Source organism: Molossus molossus, unplaced genomic scaffold, assembly GCF_014108415.1.
Source record: "Molossus molossus isolate mMolMol1 unplaced genomic scaffold, mMolMol1.p scaffold_m16_p_4, whole genome shotgun sequence".
Taxonomy (NCBI): Eukaryota; Metazoa; Chordata; class Mammalia; order Chiroptera; family Molossidae; genus Molossus; species Molossus molossus.
This window is the reverse complement of record NW_023425377.1, coordinates 98017878-98038779: the sequence shown is the minus strand read 5'-3', so window position 1 is coordinate 98038779 and position 20902 is coordinate 98017878.

The window sequence follows — 20902 nt, the reverse complement described above, 5'->3', positions numbered from 1 at the left end:
ATATAGCTCTTTCATTAATGCATTGCAATCATAGCAAAATATGAATATCAGAAACATTTCTCATAGCTTTGGAGGCATAGTGCTTATACACAGGCCAAAGCAAAACATGTCATATATTCATCCATTTACTTATAATCACATATAATGAGATGAAAAAAAAAAAAATGGTCTGAACAACTGATAATAATGTTCCTTTCAAAAGAGGTTTAAAAAACAACAACGTGGTAAATAAAGAAACAAGTGGACAAATAAAAATCTTAAAAGCCTAGAAGCCTTTCTAACATATGCACTGGAAATTCAATTCCTTTAGAGAATCAAAGGAGGAAAATAGGGTACAATAATCCTATAGAAAAATGAATAAAACCTCCTCACTTTCTACTCCTGTGACTTTAGATGAGTTGTTCAATCTATCTGGATCTGATTTATCAACTGTGACATATGTATACTTCTTGTACCTCACTAATAGTATTGTGTGAGAAATAAATGAGAAAATAAAGTAGAGCATTAAAATTATCACCTGGCACAGAAATTGTGCTTAGTAGATATTAAATGTCATTAATGAACAATGAGAACACAGCCTTCTTCCCTCACTAAACTCCAAGAAATCCCAGGACAGACATGCCTCGTTAATTAGTATCCTTTTGGCAGACTAAGACACCTTCACTGGGAGAAATAATCTGCATCAGATAAAAGACCTAGAGATATTTTTATTTTTGTTTTCTAAATATAATAGCCCTACTAGATCATCCTTCAATCAAATATACAGTTGATAAAGCATATTAACACACAAGGTGATCCCAAACAGCATTTTAATGGATAATTCTTAAATATGTTAAGATAGCTAAGAAATCGCAAGCACTTAATTAAAATAAAATCTAATCATAAGACAAAAAAAAAAAAAGAAGCAAACACAAAATAGTAACCGTCAAAAAATAAAGGTAGGTAAAGAAATCTTTAAAAGTGCTATCATTAATATAACCTTTAAGAGCTGAGATGACATTGCATCTATGAAAAAGAATAGGCTCCTACTATAAAGACCATTCATAGGAATAAAAGAGTGCTTAAAAATACAAGTGTAATAGCAAATGTAAAAATTCAGTAGAAAAATTGGACAATAAAGATGAGAAAATCAAATTTAAAGAAAAAGAAAAGAAGAAGAAAAATAGTAGAACACATAAGAACGAGAACAACTGGAAAGATTAAGATTTAAATAATAAAAGTTATTTTTCAAAGAGAAAACAGAACACTATAAAATGGGGGGACATTGGAAAGAAATTATCCAATACAATGTTCAGATGTAAGAAACAATTTTATGATGACAAGGAACCCCTAAGTAAGTACCTGGGGTACTAAATAGAAATGGATCCAAATAAATGCATATCTTTGTGAATTTTAGAACATTAAAGATGAAGTAACCTTCACAGTTCAGAGAGAAAAAAAAATTACAAGGATTAGAAATTAACAAAACATCTGTATTCACAATTACAACACTGAAAGTTAGAGAACAGTAAAATGATGTCACAGACTTATCCCAAACAAAATTCTATGTCCTGTCTAAATTTTAATTACATAGAATAGATTAAATACATTTACACAAACCCAGTGTCTCAATAAAGGTCTCGATCTTGAATCTTTAATTGTTTGAGGTTGTGCAGATAATTAATACTCTCTCTCCTGTGCTGCCATTAATTCCAGCGTATTGTTTATACCTTAGTTTAGTTTAGGATTTTCAGGTTTGCATACTAAGTAAAGAGCACTGTATTGGCCCACAGGACTGATGAACTGCCAGTGTGAAGGCTGAACTTACTCAATGGAAAGGTTTACGAGAGAAATTAATAGACTTGGGGAGTGTTCAGAGAAAACCTATGCATTGTAGTTCATTACCAAATAAAGTAGTCCACAATCTCTTCCTCTAAGCATGAAAAAACTATAATGTAAGTTTCTGTTTACACTTGTCACACAGACCAATTAGAATTTGTAAATTTCTGAAAAACACTTACTCCTCCTCCCACTTGAAGATAAAATAAAGCCTCATGGCAGTGGGAAGAGAACTGTATTAACAAAAAGATATGGATGGGGGAGAGGAGACAGTCTTTTTGTATCCTCCTTTGTCTAGATATCTTTAATGTTACGTATTCGCCTCATTCGTTTCACTTCAGGCTACCGAAACCACTTAACCATAGGCACCTTAATAGTATGAGGAATGCCTGGCCAGTGTGGCTCAGTGGTTGAGTGTCGACCCATGCACCAAGAGGTTGCCGGTTCAATTCCTGGTCAGGGCACATGCCCAGGTTGTGGGCCAAATCCCCAGTGGAGGGCATGCAGGAAGCGGCCAATTGATGTTCTCACTCATCAGTGTTTCTATCTCCCTCTCATCCTCTCCCCTCTTCTCTCTCTAAAATCAATTTAAAAAAAAAAATTTAAAATAGTATCAGGAATATGCAGAACACCACATGAATCACTTTGAGATGTATTTTTTTCAAAACATTTTCTTTACATAACCATTGGTAATTGGGCTCATTATCAACCAACTGGTATAGTGAATTAGATAATGTGTTAGAAAATAGAAAGGAAAAATGTCTTAAAAGTTGTCCTGATAGTAGGCTCCCATAAATCAAAATGTCTCATATGATAGGTGGGAGAAAAATTCACGACCAAGTCTATATCCAAAGTGGTAGAACTTGATATTGTCCCACAGTTTTTGGCATCCTGGGGTTTGTTCAATTCTTGACAATATCACTATATCTCTACACTGATAATACCCAAAAATAATTTCCTAAAAATTATGAAATGCCATTAAACATACAAAGAGACACACTAACCAAAAGCGTGAGGTTATGTGGTTTCAACATACTGCAATAAGTTTTTGACGTGAGTGTGCTTACATAAATGTTTTCTAATGTGAGTTCTAGCATATTTGTCAAAAATAGTTTTAAGTCGATTGTTGAAAATTTAATTTTTATCGATTACATTGGGAAAGTTTATTAGTCTATCTTTTCTTTTCTTTAAGTGTCTCTTAACCTTCAGCATTTTATTTGAAATCAAAACTGATACAGTGATTGGTACTTAGTAAGTGCTTAATGTGTTGATTACAGGAAAAAATAAATACACTACTTCACAGTGTTAAGAACATTGATTACATATCTGAACCTCAATTTTTATAAGTGTTTCTCATATAACACTTTGAGAATATAAATTATACTCATGTCTACATAATATTAATTATTCTAATAACAAAATTGAATTCAGGTTTGCAGCCCCTTGTTTGTAAATTGAGGGCTCAGGACCAAACAGCTTATATTAATTTTAAAAAACATTTCAAATATTTTATAATTAATAAAAATACGAAAAGAGGTTCCAATTTCGGTGTAGTATATTCTTATGGTATAATCCCCCTAGAGTCATCCTCTCCTCTGAAGACATCTAAAATCTCTGTATGAAATACAAAAGAGCAACTGCCTGCAAACTTTAAAGAGGGAACAGGAGCAGGCTGCGTCGCGGAGGGGTGTCAAACTCACGCAGGAATCAATTTTCCATTGTCAGAGTGGCTACTGTTTTCTCTTTCAGAGCCTTACCTCAAGGGTGGGGCCGGGTTGCAGAGAAGTGCAGCTGTGTGGACAGAATAAATCAACAGCAGCAATTCCATCTCTCAGTACAGAGGAACCAGAAGAGGATCCTCTGCAGACCCAGAGTACAGGACCAGTTCAGAAGGAAGGGAGCTGAAAGAGAGACCCTAATGCTGGGCATAAAGCCACACATGGATTGGCTACCCAGCATGGGACTAATGCAAACACCATCATGAGGCCTTGGAAAGTTGAACTGGCATTTGAACCACCAGTATGAGTCTCAGACTAACTTCTGAATAATGCATAAGTGTGCAGACCAAAACCAACATAGTAAAGACTTAGGGAAGTAAAGAGAAGCAAACGCGAAATTAAGAAAAAAGAAAGAGAACATCAGTAGGCATTCTCACCGGTGAAAAAGAAACTAAGAAAAACGTCAAATGGGAAATGTGGATATAAATAATATAGTACATGGGAGGTGGTGAACCTCACTGAATGGTCAGAATTTTTCCAATTTGAACAAAAGAGAAAAAAGACTGATAACAAATGGACAGATTTTAGCACACCCATTTAAAACTATCAGAAGGTCTAACATTGCCCGGACAGTGTGGCTCAGTGGTTGATCATTGACCCATACACCAAGAGGTCACCAGTTCAATTCCTGGTCAGGGCACATGCCCAGGTTGTGGGCCCAATCCTTCCTCTCTCTCTAAAATCAATAAAGAAAAATAAAAGTCTAACATATATGTAATTAGGCTCCCAGAACGAAATGAGAAGGGACTAGCGGAAATTTATATATATATATTTTTTACATATATATTTATTTTTATATTTATATACCTATATGTATACACATGCATGGCAAATACACATACGCATGCACATACATATATAAAGTAATAGCAGAAAACAGTATACATATGGTAAAAGACATACATTTACACATTTCAGAAGCTCAGGATTCCGAACAGGATAAACTCAAAGAAATCCACATCTATACACATCATAACCAATTTTCTAGAACCAAAGAAAAAGGAAAACTCTTGAAAGCAGCTAGAGAAAGTTGAAAAGTTGCAATGATACAAATTTCTTATCCTAAATGATTGTGGCTAGAAGACAGCAGAACAACATCTTTAAAGTGCTTAAGTAAATGTCAATCTAGAATTCTATCATTTAGATGTAAAATGAAAGTAAAGATATTCTCTACTGAAGGAAATGTATTTCTGGAAAACCTACTCTGTAGTAATGGCAGTTCATCAGGATAAAGGCAAATCACACCAGAAGTAATCTTAGATCTTCAAGAATAAGCAGAGAGCAACAGAAATAATGAAGAGCTAGGTAAAGATAAAAGTCATCTTACTACCATTTATTTTCTTTGAAATATCTATGAATGTTTAAAGTTTTCGGTGCATATGTATTTATAATTACAACCATAACAGGAAGGTCAAGGGGGAGATAAAAAGACCTATATGTCTTCAAGGATTCTGTATTTTGAGGTAGCTTAAAATTAACCCTTAGCAGAATGTAAAAGTTCACATGTATATATTGCCATCCCTAGAGCAACTGGAAAAAAATAAAGTCAGTAGTTACAATGAAATAATAAGAATATATACAAGAATATATTTTTAGCCTGGCCAGTGCGGTTCAGTGGATTGAGCATCGGCCCATGTACCAAGAGGTCACTGGTCAGTTCCTGGTCGGGGCACATGCCTGGGTTGCAGGCTCAACCCCCAGTAGGGATGTTCAGGAGGCAGCCGATCAATGGTTCTCTCTCATTGATGTTCCTCTCTCTCTCTCCCTCTCTAAAAAAAAAAAAAATCAATAAAAATATATTTAAAATAATAGTAATAGCCCTGGCCGGTTTGGCTCAGCGGTTAGAGCGTCGGCCTGCGGTCCTGAGTGACCCGGGTTCGGTTCCCGCTAAGGGCGCGTACCTTGGTTGCAGTTTGTCCCCGGCCCTGGTTGGTTGTGCGGGTGGCAGCCACTTGATGTGTCCCTTTCACGTCGATGTTTCTCTCTCTTTCTCTCTGTTCCTCTCTCTCCCTCCCACTCTACCTGAACAAAAAATGGAAAAATGTCCTCGGGTGAAGATAAAAATAAATAAATAAATAAAATTGTAAAAAAATAAAATAATAGTAATATATTTTTTATAACCCAAAATAAGATAGAAAAATAAAAAAAATAAAAACACAAAGGTACACAAAATGGGGACAGAAAAATGAAACACATAATATATTCTTGGTCTAAACTTTAACCTACCATATTTACATTAAATGTTATTATTTAGAAAACTTCAATTTAATTGAAAACATAAAGTGAATAAAAAAGCAAGACCTTATAATATATTGCCTGAAAGAAGATACACTTAAATATAAAGAAAAAGATAATTTGAAAGTATATGGATAAAATATGCAATTAAATTTCTCTTTAATAGTGGTTTTGCAGATTATATGATTCTGTTAGGATTATACCAATTATAACAAACTTTTTAAAAGCAACTTTTTGTTTCTTTTGAGATATAAATTAGCCACAGGGGAAATGGGGAATAATATCAAAACTAAAATAGGAAGTAAAAATCTTATATTGCCATGGTAGATATAAAGGGAATAAGAAACAAAGATCCACAATGTACCCACTACTCATTAATTAAAGCAGAATTTTACATCTTGATAAGAAAACATAAAAATGTATATCCCCAAATGATCTTATAAAACTCTCTAAATCAAAGTAGGGGCCTTGCCGATTTGGCTCAGAGGTTAGAACGTCGGCCTGCGGTCCAGAGAGACCTGGATTCAGTTCCCAATAAGGGTGCATATCTCGGTTGCAGTTTGTCCCCAGCCCTGGTTGGTCGTGTGGGTGGCAGCCACTCGATGTGTCCCTTTCACGTCGATGTTTCTCTCTCTCTCTCTTTTCCTCTCTCTCCCTCCTACTCTATCTGAACCAAAAAAAAAAAAAGGAAAAATGTCCTTGGGTGAGGATAAAAATATATAAATAAATAAATAAATAAATAAATAAATAAATAAATAGTAGGAAGACATTGTGAAAATTTCAGGATAAATTTAAATAAGTATAAATTCTAAAATAATTTTCACAGTGAAGAAAGGTGATAGTACTGATCTCACTGAAATTATTGAATTCCTGAAAAATAGTAGGAACTATTCACTTAAAATTATGGAATGTCTCATGTGATAATTTCAAATATGATCATTGGTACTAGAAATAGAATTGAATATACAAATCTGAATCTTCTGTATGAGTCAGAATTACTGCCTACATGAAATCAGAACTCCTGGGGCTTTGTTAAAAACATGAAGAAAAATCACCAAAAGTATTTTGAAACGCATAAGAGATAGTAGTTTTCTAGAAGCAATATAATGAAAAGCATAATTAAATAAGTCAAAAAGTCTACCTTAAAGTTAGCTTCAAGATTAAATTTGATATCGCCATGAAAGTTGAAGTTTAAACAATTGATGGAAATGTACTGAAGTCATCGGCTAAAGTGATGGACAAATATATTTCAGGTTACAAAAGGCAGCCAGGCATGAAGATGTGCCCTTATGGAATGACAGTCAATAGACGTGTAATAAATTTCTCAAGAACCATACTAGAACAAATGAATTTAGAAAATAATGTTAAGCTAGCAATTTTCTTCAAATTTGTTTGACAAAATTGGAAGCAGAAATGGAGTAATTTGGCCATTTCCATGGTCTTTACTCCCTTTAATTGTACAGGTAATAACTAGAATTATTTCGTGAACACAGCAGTAGCTGGTGAAAAACTCATGAGGAAATTTTCAAAAAGATGTGATGTTTATGCTTGGTTGTTATTCTGTCACATGGTATTGACTAAAATAAAATGTGAAAATGTGTTCCAAATTTATGACAAGATGTTTGTGGGAGAGCATAACTTCCATTTTAGCGGATGTAAGTTTCAAGGAGACAGTCACATGTGTCAGTCTAGTAGTCTCGGTTCAAGATAGCGACTTAGGGGAATGGGAAACTGAGAGATTAAGTCTCCTGAAATGAAAGGTAAACTGAGGAAAGGTGTAGAAAGAGCACTGAGGAACTACAACATGTAGAATTCAAGTGAAGAAGAAGAAGTGAAGGAGAATGAAAGCTACAGGCATGGGAAGCTGGGAGAAAGCCAGAAGGCTGAGGCAACACAGGAGCAAAAGGAAAGATTTATGAAGAAAGATGTGCTGGTTTAGAGCCAGATTTCAATGTCTCCTTTAGTCTAAGAAAATAACAATATAAATAACTAATGGATAAAATATAGAAAAATACATCAGCAATGACCAAAGGAGATGGGTTGACCAGAAAACTAAATAAAACATCAATACATGAGATAAAATCATCTCATAATATTTAGGGATGGGTTTGAACAGCTCCATATTGCTGTTAAGTAGGATTTCCATAGAAACACTGTGTAGAGAGAAGTGTATGTACAAATTGCCCAGATATTTCATTACCTCATGAAATTATAATACTTAAGGTTAAAGAGAAAATAGTCAGAAGAACTAAAACCAATAGTAAAGAAAAATTAAGCAATGAAGGAAAAGTTGAGAGGAAAATTTCTGTGATAACTCTAATATATAAAAGTATTAAGATAGCCATTAAAAGACTTAATGTGATTAGCCTTCTTCCTAACAAGCTACCATTTAACTGAAGAAAATTAGAGAGAAAAAACACACAATTATTTATAGTTTATGGGGTTTTAGAGTCTCTGAGAAAGATCATATAGCAAATAAAGATACATTTAGTAAAAAAAAAAAAAATCTACTAAATTTCAGTGTAAAGGGGGATTTTGTGGCATTTGAGTCAGAATCTTTGGCGAGTGTCTTTTGGGGCAGGCTGTATTTTCTATTAAGATCTGATTTTAAACATCAGAGAATGCTTTCTAGTGGCTTTTGAGCATATTCGGCTGTCTTTGATAATATTTCTTCTCCTGCTTCATATCTGGGGGCTTCCCCAGCAGGGAAAGTTCATATGGGTTTTTCTGTTTCATCCAGAAGAATATTTAGTCCACAGCTTTGGGGTCTGAATCTTACGTAAGCAATTGGTCATTTTCTTGACCATTATTTGGGTTTCTGTGCTATCTCCAGATGGTCAATTCTGGGTCTGATAAACTAAATTAAAATGTAAGAAACTTGGGTTCTAGGGCCAGCTTTTTAGGATTGGCTTTTGCTAACATGGGAAATGTACATAACCATATAGGCTCCTCTTATCTATGACATGAGTACTTGGATGAAATGCTCTCTTTTCAAATGCCTGAAATTAAAACTCAAAAAATCTATCACTTGACAAATTCAATGAAAGTTTGGGTTTCCATGGTAATTGTATTGTGCAAAATTAATTTATTAAAGATGCTGCTAAATATAAAACTGAGCTTTACTGCAGTATTTTCAAGCAGATTTAATTTGAGTGTCTTAGGGTGTATAGCTAGCTAATCATTCCTCTGAAATTTTCCACTCTGGTCAATGATTCAACATATTTTTCCTCTAACTTCATTTGCTAACTGATAACAAATCATCCTAATTAGCATGTAAGTCAAGATGGTTGTATTATTTTTGTTATTTTTGTTTATGACTTTGCTTTGAAATGCTGACATCTTTTATATGCTTCCTTATTTTCACTCACCACATACTTCTAACATGAACAACAATGTTATAAACACTTATTTTGCTAATGAGCAGCTCTGATGTGTGAATCAGTATAAGAAATGTTGCCAACTTGACATCTAATTCAGTGATTCTAAATTTTCTTTTATCGAATAACATCAAAATGTTGCTGCTTTTTAAAGAGTCCCTGTTGAATCCACTTTGCTTCATTTGTTACATTTTTTAAATCTTTTTGATATGCAGGTTTAAATGCCAGGCAGTCATTTTTTATAGATTATTCAATTTACATGAACTCTATGAATATTTACTCTCCTTAAGATCAAAATGGCATGATCATCACAGATGAAGATATTTATGCAGGTATTAAGATGATTTCTCATATTTGCAGGTGAATATGAAATACAGATTTTTATTTTATTTTTTGTTATATTTTACCAACATTCTTTACAACAAAACTCAAATACACAGGCAGCATAAAACTAAAGTTTTTCTTGCCACCATTCATTTTTAATAATATACATATCTATGAGCCTTAGAATCGTAGACTTAAATAGAATCAACCAATTTCTCTCAGAGTAATATATATCCAAAAAGAACATCAATTCATATCCATTTAGAAAATTTTCTCCTTTTAAGTCAAGAGATCAATTATTAAAATCAAACTAAAAAATTCACCAAAGGCTTGTCAAATTAAAAACTAAAAACTTGGTGTATTCCACATAATAAAATTTATATGTTAGATTTACTTTCTGACTTCAATGCACATTTAAACTACATTTTTGCTTTTTAAAAATAAATTATGAAATGTATTATCTTTACAGTAAGAAAAGTAAAGAGAATAGTAACTATCAACTTTTGTGTTTAAGAAACTGCATAGCCCTGGCCGGTTTTGCTCAGTGGTGAGAGCATTGGCCCATGGTCCAGAGAGACCTGGGTTCGGTTCCTGCTAAGGGCACATACCTCAGTTGCAGTTTGTCCCTGGCCCAGGTTGAGGTCATGTGGGTGGCGGCCAGTCGATGTGTCTCTCTCACATCTACATTTCTCCCTCTCTCCCTCTCGCTCTATCTGAAGATGAATGCAAAAGTGTCCTCGGGTAAGGATTAAAAAACAAAAAGAAACTGCATAACCTCATATCACATTGATAGTCATATACTTGAAAATGATAAAAAAAAATATTGAAATAGTTTGTCATAGCTTGCCAATATTCGTAATGAATTCTTACCTCATACCCTTTCAGTATTTTTTGTTCCTTCTATTCCCTCAGATTTTTGTTTTATTTCTAAGTGATGCAATGACTTGAACACTGATATTATAGCTAAAATCTAAAGAGGAAACTGTTTGGATAAAAGTAACCAATTCAAATAGTCACCAAATGAGAAAAGTCAGTGCATGGTTATACGTGAGATGAGCCTTAATGTAATATACTCTAAGAATTTTTAGACAAACATCTTAATCAGCATATTAACATTAATTCCTTGACTGATGTCATAAAATCTGAACATGTCAGCGGTCATATCAATGCTTTTTCTTTGACTACATTGAGCTATTTACTATCAAGCCATTGTAGACCAGAATCATAGTCATACTGTTAAAATATCAACAAATTCTTTCTTCTTGAGAAAGTACATATCTATGACAGTGGTTTAAAAATCTGAAATTATTTGACCATCATTTTAGACAATTATCTAAAGTGAACAATTGGTTTGGTGTCTTTAATGATTTTTTTTTGTAGTAGAGGCAAATTTTAGAATCTTCAGGGACTCTATGTCTCTTTTAGTTAAAATTATAAGTAATACACTATAGAATGGGGTTCTAGCTTCCTCCACAGTATAACTCTCTTATTTATATATTTTCTTTATCTTCGTCCTCTAAAATTGTAAAAAAATAATAATAATAAATTTAAAAAAAACTGACAGAGGATCAATTAAATTAATGATCATAATTCCCTGGAGTTTGTCGGGATTTTAATAGCTGATGGAAATCATCTAATAAAATATCAAATTCGGAAATAAATGAAAGATAACCAGGAGCCCATCAGATGGAGAGTAAAATGGTAGTAAGTTTGTTCATGATAGTGTTGTTTTAGAACATAGCTAAGGTGTGCAGCAGAAAGGGGCTTGTTACCACTAAACATCAGTTCCAGACTTTTCTGTCCAGTCCAGCCAACTGAAAGGCTTTCTCCAGAGAGTAGGGCTCTTTATCTACTAAGCTTAATGCAAGTCTGAGAGCAACCAAGAGCACATCATCTCTGCACATCCTCCCATAAGGGAGGACTTGAGTAATATTTTCTATGAACATTGTATCATCTTCACAAATGAAGTAAGTCAATACCTGAAAGAATAGAGTCCAAGAGTCTGATTCATGGATCACCCTCTACCTGGAAGTAATCATGAGAAATGAAAAATATATAGCCCCTCAAAAAGCCTCAGCTTTTGATTGTTTCTTTTTTAATCCACTGAGCTCAATCAGTAAATTACCAAAGAGGATGCAATCTATTGGGACAGAGAAAAAATGTCTCCAAAACAAGGGCTGCTCCTTAGTAACATGCTCTGGGAAAACATAAGGGCCTGAAATGGGCTGTAATAACATATTAAATTACCTGCCAGGCCATTTTGTATCCTAGTCTGAATTTTTATTCCTTCTTTTACTTTCCATTCTAATTTTTTTCTAGCGCTATTTTTCAATGTAGCCTATCAAAAGCCCTTCAATGAGATCAAATGATTTCACAAAGAGTTTCTAATACAATGTATCAAAAAAAAAATGTTACCTTACATTTGAATTAATTACCTTCTGTTATCAAAATCTCATGGAGAGATTAAAGCTACAAATTAATTTCTCTTGAGAATTAAAGGCCAAACAAATGTAAGTACAAGGATAAAATCTCTTTTCATACCAATTTAAAGTTAAAAAAATAAAGTCTAAAATGTAACCTACCTAATTTATTAATAAATTATTTGTCTTCTAGAAAGATTATTGATGCTAAGTACCAATGCTTTGTTCTTTTTTGCAACAGCTCCCAAAGCTGTCTCTGATATGAATGTGGTTCAGTTAGAGCTGCAGGAGTAATATTAGTCCAATAGTAAGGCTCTAATATACTCACAAGTAACATATACTGATAAAGGACACAGACTTATTATGAACTTACACCACATGCATTGAATTTAGAAAGCAAGCCAATCTCTAGCACCTAGAGCAGTTGTGGTACCTGGATTATGTTGCTCCATATTGTATGAGCAGGATCCAATGCTTGGTGATTTTAGCTTTGCTATTATCCTGTCGGTCAATGCTACATAATGAGAATCCATCTTTATGATGTGGGTCTTTGTTGGGGGTGGGGGTGGGGGGGTGGGGGCTAGCATTCAGAGAGCACATTAGAATCATTTTTGCCTTCTTTTCAAGTTCAGGACTTTATTTAAGAGACAGCTTCAATCACTAGGCCTTACCTGAGGTGTATTTAATTTTCTTTTTGATATATTCAGAATTCTTAACTGTATTTTCCATTTGAGCCCTGTGTTTCTAGAACTCAAGTATTATGTAATCTCAACGTTTGTTTTAGATTAAGAATCATCCTCAGGGGTTTCTTGAACCAAATCTTCTGTGATGCTTGTGAAGCTTATGTCCAAGAGTCATAGGGAAAACCAACATTCCTGCCACGTGCTTTTCAAACTAGTTTAACTCGGGACTCCAAACACATGGTCGTAGATTATATAATCAATACAAAACCCAACTAATTACATGTCATGCTGCGTGGGGTGAATCTTGAGCCTATGAACAGGCCACAGAAATCCAAGGTCATCTCACACAGTGTTCACTCTCGTCCCTGAACACAGAATGCAGTATGTCCAGGACATCTAAGCAATTTGAATCAGCAAGTTCACCAGTGTTGTTTCTCAGGCAGGAGCCAGGTGCCTTGATGTCCCATCCTGCTGATATAGCTAATAATAGAAGAAAACATATATATTTTTTTTTTTTGCCAATGTGTATCAAAAAATTGCTACTCCAAACTCATCCTCACTTACAAAATAGTCCATGCTGTTTGTTTAATTTTAGGTCAATCTATAAACAGCCTATATCATAAGGCCTAGAGCCTGTGCTTCAAACTTTTTTCATTTAACTCTATCTTAATCCATCTTTTATATCTCTTTATAAAAATGAACACATATAAAAAACCACATAAGCCCGAGCCGTGTGGCTCAGCGGTTGAGCATCGATCCATGCACCAAGAGATCGCAGGTTTGATTCCCAGTCAGGACACATGCCCAGGTTGTGGGCCTGATCCCCAGTAGGGGGCCAGGCAGGAGGCAGCCAATTGATGTTCTCTCTTATTGATGTTTCTATCTCTCTCTCCCTCTCCTTTCCTCTCCCTCTAAAGTCAATAAAGAAAAAATATATATTTAAAAATAAAATAAAATAAAATAAAATAAAAAGAAACATCACATGTAGGAAACTGCCAAAATTAAAATCCCATGTGGTCCTCCTGCCTAAAGTCTGAAGTTAAAGTCTGCAGCAGTTAAAAGCCAACCTCGTGACTAAGAAAAGTCATGTGGCACAATAGAGGTCACTATAAACCTTCCAGGCAAAGCAACAACCACTGCTACTCTAACCATTACAACAAATCCTCACGGCGTTTCTTACTTCAGTGCCACCAACACTTGAAGTCCCTTCCCTAGCAGCACCAAAGCCTCAGTCTCGCCAAATCACGTTGATCCATGCAATTCTCCTCTTAAGTCTCGAAGTTCCTTGATTGATATACAAGTTACCAACACTTTGCCTCTGATTTGAACGTCTCTCTCCAAACTGCAGGGCTCCCTTCCGGGGACCCTATTAAACCTGAAACACTAAAGAACATAACACAAGTGAGATCAAAATAGGACATGTGATACTGCCTGGGTATGAGGCAATTATAGACTTCTAATAGCAAACTGTGGAATTAGACAGACAATCCGCCCAGACATGGTCGTGCTGAGAACCTCCAGGCATTTGCCAATTAGAGCCTTGACCTCTAAGCTACTTCGGTTGGGAGCAAATCAGAGGACCTGCTCTCTGCAGGTAGGTAGCTTCACAGAACAGAGTAACTGAGATACCTCATGCTCTGTACCAAACTCAAAATAACACAACAATCATTTCACTTCCCTGGGGAGTTAGTGAGTGGGGAGTGAGGCATTAGAGAGAATAAATGTTCTTCTAAACAGAAAAACATATCAGTAATTGAGAATAAGTGTTTTTTTCTTTTAGGACTCATGGAAACATATCATAGGTCAGAACTTTAAAAAGGGACTGCAATCCCCATGATAGGAGAATTCATTTTACACAGTCTAAACCTCACAGAGTTCCTGTAAGTCAAAGAGAGCTCAGCTCAGTTAAACAATAAGCCCCCACTTAACTCTCACTTTTGTGTATTTTTTCTTACAACATTCTATTATTGGGAGCTGGTGATCCAAAGATAAGTAATGAATGATTTTGGATCTCCAGGAGCCCACAATAAAGAAAAAGAAGAAATATATACAATGAAAATGAAATGTGCTAAGACATGTAACAAACAAGGATGAAAGCCAATGGGAGCATCAAGATAGGAACTCTAGTGCAGGAGCCGGTGGTTAGTTTTTTACAATAAAAAGCCTTAATAATTTTTTTTTAAATAACATGATACCAGAGGATACTGAATTATAAAAAGAATTATCACTCTACATTCTGATCGCAGGGGACTGCTAAATATACTATAGAAAGTAGTCGTTTAGCCACTGCAATCAGATCTGCTCTACCTAGGACAAAAAGTCTTTAATATTTACTTAAATATATGAGAAAAATACTTTTAAGTATGTGGCTTCTTTTCGAAACTCCCTTTAGAACAAGGAAAGGTTTTAAACGAATATTACTCCAATGAGTTTTTGAATTAGAAGGAGTTCAGGAGTATTTTATCACCTCCATTTCACTCAGAATAAAATGCATAAATAAAGGTCCCATTCTGACCTATAATACATGGGTGGCACTTGAGCTATGGTAAAATGATAAATTAGATCACTGACATAGCTTCTATAGTGATAGAACCGATGTTATATATTTTTAAATATTTGATCAGAATATCATCTCCTCTTTGATTTTTGCTTTGGAATGGCCTCTTGGAGCAGAGAGTATATATTATATCCTAAATTCTATAAACATGAAAGATTGGTTCTGAGAACTTTAATGGTAAACATGATAAAATTAAGCATGGTCATGGTTTAAACTAGATCAAAAAGAGTATAGTTGGGTTCTTGACAAATTGGTAACCCCTCCCTAAATATGTAAAGCTCGTGCCTTGGTTGTAAATGAACTTGGGATATTGAAGAAGGAGCTCTCTTTCCCTAGCAGTCATCTTGTCTTTACATGAGAAAGTGGTCCCCATCCCTGTGGGGGAAATCTTCATCTCCCACTCGAAAGCCATAGGCAAAATCAAAGACGCTGGCTGTGTGGGGGCCTTCAATTCAGAGGGTCTGTCTCAGAGATGTTAAGTTGAAACCCCATAATATATATTGTAGCTGTTCTAGTCTGTGGAAGTAGCTGTAATTTGTAGCTAGCGATACTCTGTTCCAGTATTTAGGGAACACCTCAGATGCACACTCAGTGGACAGTTTTACCTATAGTGGGAATCATTTCATTAGAAAGGGTAATAGGAAATTTGTCCCTAACTTTAGCTGAAGTGATATGTGATAGTACATCTGCCCTTGAAGGCATTCCGGTCAGCCTCAACTGTTTGCCAGGTTTGTTGCGCATGATATAATCACCGCGGACTTTCCCTTTGCAAGCCAAGGTGAAGTCTGTGTAAATTACTAAAATATCCTACTGTATTTGGATTACTGCCTCAAGCCAGGTGGACAGGTCAAGCCACCTGGCTTTCTAAAGTGAGGTAGATTCTGAAAGTTAATGGAATTTGTTTAGCTGGCTGAATCTGAGACCTCTGGAGGATATGGCTGAGATCAACACAGCTGGGTGACCTCAAACTGCAGGTCTGAGTTCCGCTGCCAAGAGCCTTGAGTAGTGCTACGTAGGATGAACCAGATTGGTCCTACCCCTGTTGGTAACAGTAATCATAATGTTTGATGAAGTGGTATATAAGTGGAAAATCTGACATGAACCATGCCATGAGAAACAAAAAAGCAAAACTTTGGGGACAACATTTTAACATTTCCTAATGATCAGGGCTCTGTGAGTAAAACTTCCTGACAACCTGGGTTAAAGGATGTTTGAATGGCAAGCATTCCTTGCAAGTTGGAGACCTGCAGAAAGATTTACAGGTTTATTTTTGTCAGACCAATTCATTTGTTTGCTTCCCAACGTACTGCGAACATTTAGAAACCTTCCCCAATTCTCCTAGGGAGGAGTCCTTTATGATAGCAAAATAAAGTTATCTCTCCCTCTCTCAAGAGGAGGGGAGCAATCCTTCTGTAAGCTCTGAAATCCATAATTACAGCCTTCTTCTCTAGCATGGACCCTCTCTATGAATAGGGTCCATCTGCTGCCATCATGTCACCTGATGGAGAAGAACGAGATATGAGGAACAGATGTAGTTAGTGCTCTCAGCAATAACAAATCCGATAAAAGGTCCCAAAACTTCATGTTTGCTCTCAAGATAAATAAATTTAGACATTAAAAATCTGCATTCAGTTATTTATTTCTTCACACTAAATTATGTATTGATGAGAGGGTCTGTGCATCACCATCTTCAAATTTTGAAGCACACCCTAGATGTAATTTTTTACCTGAGAACCTGCTACTTTTAAAAATGTTTGTTGAGCCCTGGCCGGTTTGGCTCAGCGGTTGGAGCGTCGGCCTGCGGTACAGAGAGACCCGGGTTTGGTTCCCGCTAAGGGCACGTACTTCGGTTGCAGTTTGTCCCCGGCCCTGGTTGGTCGTGCGGGTGGCAGCCACTCGATGTGTCCCTTTCATGTCGATGTTTCTCTCTCTCTCTCCCTCCCGCTCTATCTGAACAAAAAATGGAAAAATGTCCTCGGGCGAGGATAAAAAAATAAAATAAATAAATAAAAATGTTTGTTGAACTTATTGGGGTGACATTAGTTAATATAATTATGTAAGTTTCAAGTGTACAATTCTATAATAAATGATCTGTATAATATATTGTGTATTCACCACCCAAAGTCAAGTCTCCTTCCGTCACCATTTATCTCCCCTTTATACTCCCTCTCCCCACCCCCTTTTCCCTCCAGTAATCACCATGCTGTTGTCTGTAACTATAAGGTTTTTGTTTTTGTTTTGTTTTGTTTTTTGCTTAATCCCTTCATCTATTTCACCCAATCCCCAACACCTCCCCCCTATGATAGCTGTCAGTCTGTTCTCTGTATCTTTGAGACTGTTTCTATTTTGTTGATTTTGTTAATTAAACTCCACAGATAGGTGAAATCATATGGTATTTGTCTTTCTCTCACTGGTTTATTTCACTTAGCATAACACTCTCCAGGTCCATGAATGCTGTTGCAAAAAGTAACATTTCCATCTTTTTTATGGCCCAATAATATTCCATTTTGTAAATGTACCACATCTTTTGTATCCACTCACCTACTGAAGGGCACTAGAGCTGCTTCCAAATCTTGGCTATAAAAAATGATACTGCACCCTGGCCAGTTTGGCTCAGCGGTTAGAGTGTTGGCCTGCAGTCCAGATAGACCCGGGTTCGGTTCCCGCTAAAGGCATGTACGTCGGTTGCAGTTTGTCCCTGACCCTGGTTGGGTCGTACAGGTGGCAGCCCCTCGATGTGTCCCTTTCACGTCAATGTTACTCTCTCTCTTCCTCCCACTCTATCTGAACAAAAAAATGAAAAAATGTCCTCGGATGAGGATAAAAAAAAAAAAAAAATGGTACTGCAGTGAATACTGGGCTGCATATATTCTTTCAAATCATTGTCTTGGGTTTCTTTAGATATAGTCCCAGAAGTGGAATCACTGGGTCATAAGGTAGTTCCATTTTTAATTTTTTGAAGTAACAACATACTGTTGTCCACAGTGACTGCACCAATCAGCATTCCCACCAACAATGGACAAGGGGTCCCTTTTCTCCACATCCTCTCCAACACTTGTCACTTGTTGATTTATTTATTATAGCCATTTTAATAGGCATGAGGTGATACATCACTGTGTATATTATTTAAATGTCTCTGATAATTACTGGCATTGAGCATCTTTTCATATGTCTATCTGTATGTCCTCTTGGAGAAGTGTCTATCAGGTCCATTGCCAATTTTTAATTGGATTGTTTCATTCCTTGGTGTTAAGTTGTATAATGTTTTTCATAAATTTTGGATATTAACCCCTTATCAAATGTATCATTGGTAAATATGTTCTCGCATTCAGTGGGTTGTCTTTTCATGTTGTTGATAGTTTCCTTTGCAGTCCAACACCTTTTTTGTTTGATATAGTCACATTTGCTTATTTTTTCTTTTGTTTCTTTTGCCTAAAGAGATATATGAGGAAACATACTGCTAAGAGAAATTTCTGAGATGTTATTGTCTACGTTTTCTTCCAGGATTTTTATGGTTTCAAGTCTTACATTTAAGTCTTTAGTTCATTTTGAGTTTATACTTGTGTATGGTATAAAAAGATGATCTGGTCTGGAAGATGATGGCAGGCAGGACCAGAGGGAGGGTGAGTGTGTGGGAGAGTGAGCTAGTGTGTGAGAGAGTGTGAGTGAAGGTGGACGACCCAACTCGTGCAGTGCAGAGACACGGAGCAGAAGATACCTGTGCTGTGAACCAGAGTAGCCCACTACCACGGTAAGCAGCCCTTCAGGCTGCATCTCCCTGCACTACAGGGAGGTCCCACCATTTTGGAAGATCCCAGGTCTTCCCTGGGAGGAGGCAGCGGGAGCAGCTAGGGCCCAGCAACCTGAGCCACCAGCACACCTGGCACCATCGGACCAGTGGACACTTTATGTCAACACAGGCCAGTGCGCAGTAGTGGAGCTCCCAAGGTATTGGTCTCAGAAGCCAAAGACAGCCAGGAACCCAGCACCATACCCCATGGTAGCAACCCGATCAGAGTCCAGATACACCCCCAGAAACAGAGGCTGGGGAATAGACCTCCACCCCCAGGTAACAGAAGCACAGACCAATAGCTTAGACCAATCCCTAAAAATTACAGCAAAAGCTGAGCAGGGGTTGAGCACCATGGGGCAGCAGCATTTCCCAGCCACCAGCGGTGGAACCTGGGGCTCCACAGAGGCTTGTGCGGTCCATCAGCCCACAAGAGAAGTGGGAAGCCAGAGCCCAAAAGAGACTGGTGCAATCCAGCTGCCCAACAGCGGGACCTGCAGGGTGTGGGGCACCAGAGAGGCCTGTGCTACCCAGCAAGGACTGTGCAATCCAGTTACGCACGGGACCTGTGGGGTGCTGAAGCTCCAGAGAGTCCTGTGCGAACCAGCAGCCCATAACATAAGCATGAAGCCCGGTCCCCAAGGGGACTGAATGTGCGATCCAGTTACCTACAGGACCTGCAGAGTGTGGGGGCACCAGAGAGGCCTGTGAGACCCAATTGCACACAAGATAGGTATAGAGGATGTGAAAATGGAGGCAGAGTGAATAGAAGTTACAAAGACAATCTCCCAAGACCAAACAGGAATTACTACTAAAATAAAGACAGATCCTTGAAAAAAAGCAATAGAAAAGCAGCAGGACAGGACCATATAACCAGGGACACTGGTAGGATCTGTGGAGGCCTGAGAGGGTGGCGGGCTGGGAGCCCATGGACAGCAGCAGTCTTAGCTGTGAGCAGCACTCTTGGGGAATAAAGACCAAGCCCACTCCACAGGGAAGAGAGCAGGGACAGAGAACTAAAATAGCAACAGCCACTCACCTGAGGGCTACGGCAGAGAGAGGGCAGAATAGGTTGGAACTCTCTGGGGACTACCGGGATCTGAAGGGCACTCAGAGTTTTTGCTGAGGTGTGGCCACAAAGGACTGTGGCCAGTGTGTTTCTTCCCAGAGCTGTGGGGAAAAACAACAGCCTGCCCCCTTGGAGATTCAGCCTTTCTCAGGTGAGGCAAAGAAATGCAAATTGAGGCTCATTAACAACTAGCATCTATCCCACCCTCTGGAACTCCTCTTATGCAGAACACCAGGGCTACATTCCAAGGCACAGAGTAACTGAGACTACTAGCCACCAAAAAAAGCTAGAGGATAACTGAATCTTTCCTAGGCTTGCAAAGCTATCCAGGAAAGGAAGACTTGACAGTGATGTTTAATGTGGACCCACCCAGGCCCATCCAAACCCAGTAGAGGGAGCCATAAACAGCAGAACAGCAACACCCACAGGGAAAATTTGGCAGGCTCCAAAACCGACTGAAATAGCCAAAATGGTGAAACAAAGAAACACATCCCAAATGAAAGAACAAGAGAACTCTATTGAAAATGAGATCAATGAAGTACAGTTAAGCAAATTATCAGAGGTAGAGTTCAGAGCCATGATCTTGAGTAAGCTCAACAGCATGAATAAGGACATCAGCACCAAGAGTAAAGATATAGAAACACTGAAAACCAACCAAGTGGAAATAAAAAATGACATAGCAGAAATTAAGAAACATTGCAAGGACTAACCAGCAGAGTGGAGGAAGCTGAGGACTGGATCAGTGAATTAGAAGACAGGGTAGAAAAAAATCAACCAATCAGAAAACCAAAAAAAAAAAAAAAAAAAAAAGTCACAGGAAGAGGGCTTAAGAGAACTGTGGGACAACTGAA